This window comes from Miscanthus floridulus, chromosome 10 (assembly GCF_019320115.1).
Source record: "Miscanthus floridulus cultivar M001 chromosome 10, ASM1932011v1, whole genome shotgun sequence".
Taxonomy (NCBI): Eukaryota; Viridiplantae; Streptophyta; class Magnoliopsida; order Poales; family Poaceae; genus Miscanthus; species Miscanthus floridulus.
Window position 1 is genome coordinate 1,257,590 of NC_089589.1, and position 4,392 is coordinate 1,261,981.

The 4,392-nt window shown below is 44.5% G+C and overlaps 1 long non-coding RNA gene across 1 annotated transcript; it reads right to left on the reverse strand.

Moving 5' to 3' along the window:
• Positions 1 to 2,321: 2,321 nt before the first annotated feature.
• LOC136485213 (uncharacterized) lies at positions 2,322 to 3,749 on the reverse strand. The gene is made up of 3 exons (XR_010766365.1): positions 3,458 to 3,749; positions 2,987 to 3,227; positions 2,322 to 2,807 (listed from the first exon to the last, which is right to left on the reverse strand). It is a non-coding gene; the product is annotated as an uncharacterized lncRNA (long non-coding RNA).
• Between the last annotated feature and the right edge of the window lie 643 nt (positions 3,750 to 4,392).

Consider the following 4,392-nt stretch of genomic DNA (forward strand, 5'->3'; position numbering starts at 1 on the left):
CCTATATGGTCGCGTGCCAGCACGCAGAAAAATCTGTTAGCACTAGCATGTCATGCATGTTTTGATGAACAACAAATAAATTAAAACCCATTGTTAGTAAGACTTGCAACCCCTGAAGAAGATGGCATGTAGGAGCTAGCTGGTAGTTGTTTCTTCTCTATTTATGTATGTGTATTTATTACTAGGGCACATATCCATCTCATCAACTATTATAAAACTACATATGTACTTAGGGTTTATGTATAATCTTACTTGCTAGCGACCGGATGTTCGATCCGGGACACTAGCGTTCGGACGGTGCCCGCACAGCGAGCGATCGAGCATCTTGCATGTGAGCGAGCGCCCCAGCCGTGGGCCCACGCCGCCAGCCGCTTCCCACACGCATCTCATGTGCAACACCCCGATCTACTTTTAAAACATTCAGATGCAACTATTGCAACATACAAAAGAAGATAAATGAAACACTTGGAACGAGCGTGAAACACTTGCAAAAACGTCTAAAAACATTGAAAATCATTGCAAACATATGCAACATCTAGATGAAATACTTGCAACATACGTATGAAATACCTGAAATGCTTGAAATATATGCTTGCAACATGCATCTATATGCAACATCCAAATCTACTTTTGTAACATCCAGATAAAACACTTGCAACATACATCTGGAACAGATGAAATATTTAGAAGATACACTTGAAACATAGTGTATAGCCATTGCAATAGCGCAACATCCCGATCTACTTTCTGCAACATCGATATACAACACTTGCAACATACCTCTGAAACATCTAAAACACCTAAAACATACTCTTGCAACATGCGCTTTCAGCAAAACCTGGCAAGCCACTACACAACGAGATCTGGTGCTAGGTCACGGTGGAAGGAGGATGGCAGTGGGCAGGTGGCTGCGCGGCCCCCAGTGAAAGGCGGCGCCCTCGACGAGCGGCACCTGCAGTGAAGACAACATTGGCTGTCGGGTAGGTGTGGCCTCATGCGGCGAGGCACCCCTGGCCTGCGCTGGACAAGGTCACGGCGAGCGGGTACCGTGCCCACGGCGAGGCGACTCCGTGCTAGAGAAGGCAGCGGCGAGCGGCAATCGCGCTGGAAAAGGCGAGAGGTGGGGAACGCTGTGACGGCTGTGCGAGTTGGGAAATGTCGTTGTCTTTTTGTTTTGGAGAAGCCATGAATGAAGGTAGATGGGAGCAAACATGTTGGGCTGAAGCGTGGCATCCGGATGGTCAGACGTTCGCACCACAACATTTCCGATATATATTGGGTCTCTTGCTCTAAGTCTCTTTAATTTGTTGGAGACATTATATTGTCACTATTGTTCCAAAGAGAATGAAAACGTCCCAAATCCTTCACACACACACGGACATATGCGTCATGCATGGACGCATTGCAGGCGTTTCTGGTGGTGGTGTGGACGTACATATGCATGTGCACGTATATACCTCATTTTGCACTGTTGCCGCGGCCGACCCCACCACAGCTAGAACAGCCGCCACACCACTTCCAGCATGCATGAGAGATGAGATTGAGACGATGGAGTTGCATGCATGCACTTTGCATTTGCAATAATGCGCTGTGGTCACACGATATGATGGTACGTGCTGCGTACGTGCAGTGTTCTAGCTAGGGCAGGCACTTGATTATTACCAAGCCTATAAGCGTAGATCCGATTTTTAGGCAGATTTGGTTTTATTAGTTTCATATATATAGTTTTTCGAGTAGTAGTTAAAATGAAATATATCTACAAATATATAAAGTTTCTTTAGATCCTACTTTTTGTAGACAAAAAAATATCCGATTACAATAATAAATTAGTTTTGGAAAATCAAATCGAGTGTGGAGGTGACAAGTGTGTCACTTGTGACATGATGATAAAATAATTGCTGATGCATGTCAACAGCTAGCATTGTCGTCATATATATATGTTCGATATATCGATCGGTCATCACCGGTGTGGGTACGTGTGCGTTATAGTTGGTTCTCGATCGTGTGCATGCAAGTATATACGGTGTTCGATCGATCGACGTGTTCGTTGCACGATGCATGTCAGCATGTGCATGGCCGACCGAAGTCCTGTTCGTTTGGGCTGGTTTGGCTTATAAGTCATGGCTGAAAGTACTGTTGGCTAGTTTGGTGTGAGAGAAAAATACTATTCGCTGGCTGATAAGCCATGACTTATAAGCCAAATACGACCAAACGAACAAGCTGCGAAGCTTTTATTTTTTCAATATTACCTGTCTGGCAGTTTGGCTGTGCAGGTAGCTATGAGTGGGAGGTTAAAACACACGGGCAAAAGACAATTAATTCTAGTGAAAATAATATTAATTATTCCAACGGTCGTCCTACATATTCATGCACAATGTCCATGTCTTCCTCGTACTTATTACACTTCAACAATTTCATCACTTTGAGATTCTACTACAGAGATGGAGGCTGTGTATACGGGGAGTAGCTCTGCCAACAAGGAAGATGACGGTGGTTGCCCATTATCCATCTCAAAACCCTCAGGGCTCTATGTCACGGGATTCTAGTGGTGACTTATATATTATCCGTCTCAGATCTCTCGGGCTCTATGGCATGGGGTTGTTGTGGTGGCACATTGTCCGTCGCTGATCCCTCCGGCTCGGTGTCACGAAATTCTAATGGTGGCACATTCTCCATCTCAGATCTCCCGGCCTCTGTGTGATGGGCATCATTATTGTTCTCCTGCTGCTGGCCACCTATTCCAAAGATCTTCCCAAGCAGCTGTTGGAGCCAACCTATTCCATATCTTCAAGCGATGACTACTGCTACTGCAGACACAATGCAGACATACATCGTCTATCAATAAGCATACCATAATATAATTTTTATTTGTAGCAAAGATAGAGTAAAAATTGAAACCAAACTATATGTATGATGTGGCCAACTTTTTTGGCACTTGTGATATGCTCAGAAAGGTTGAGGGTTTTAGTCGTCATATCTCACTTACCAAAGGATATCACTGCTAGACCGTCGTTGCCGATGTGGACCTTGACATCCGCTGAGGCGTTGTCCCTTAAAGTATGTTATGGGGTTTTCTCTTGCCACCCATGCGACGATGCTGGCGAAAAAGAAGACCGCCGCGTAGATGTTGCGCACGGACATTGGGGCTAGGCTCTGATAGGAGCAATGGTTTTCTGTATGCCCATTGTCATCACCACTATCCCTCTCAGCCTGCATCACGCCCGCCTCTACAATCGGACAGTAAAAATCAAGTGAGCATGGATGGATCGGAGAACAAAACTGCTTTGCTGTAGGTAGTGCAATCAGCTACAAATATTTTAGATTATTTTTGCAGTAACATACAAATAAAGAAAAGGAACTTTATGTCATCTAAACTATATGTATGATGTGGCCAACTTTTTTGGCACTTGTGATAAGGTCAGAAAGGTTGAGAGTTTTAGTCATATATCTTACTTACCAAAGGATATGGACCCACGTACTTGTCCAACGGACATCCATGCTCCACTTCCACCTATACTAAGGTGAAATGCAAAATTTGATGAAACTTGCCCAGAACAAATAAAATAGTTGATGAAAAAAACACAACTAGCGGGCACACAAGGCAAACCTGCTCCATATATATGTGGAATTTGATGAAACTTGCCCAGAACAAATAAAATAGTTGATGAAAAATCACAGCTAGCGAGCACACAAGGCAAACCTGCTCCATATATATGTGGCTCGATTGATGACATTTGTTGCTAGGAGAGGTGAGCAGCTAAGTTCGAGGAGAGAAAGAAGATACATAGAAGAAGGGAGCTGATATGAGGAGGTTTTATGGACACGGAATATGTGTAGCAAGTCTGAGGTGACGTACGTTTCCACACACGCCAGACGTGTTCATCGTCACGGCCAACCTGTTGCATTGCGACGATATGATCCTGCATGCACGAACCAGGCATGCATGCATAGGATCACTGACGACTGACTTGTAACTGCCAGGTGACAGCCATGATTTGATGAGACGTACGCACTCATATAATCTGTGGCGTGTGCAGTGCTGATGGGCATGCATGTTATTAGGCTGCAGATCAGGTTTTTTATTTCAATCTCCCTCCAACTCTCGTGTGCTCTGCATTCATAAGGCACAACAGATCAGGCAAGGAACAATCGCATGGTGGAATCGATGAGTTCAGACTAGAGGATGATGCGCTCCATTCATCATTCTTGCCCTCTCGAATACACAACATCAACATGGTGATTCTGGTAACCTCCTGATGTGGTAATTGTTTTTATCCAATGATATATTTTTAATTTCCCAATCTTTGACTTAAGGCAGCCTCCATCTCCACTTCAAGGCCATTCTACAGGGCCAAGACCTCCCCTCCGACACGCTGAATGGAAATGGGGGGT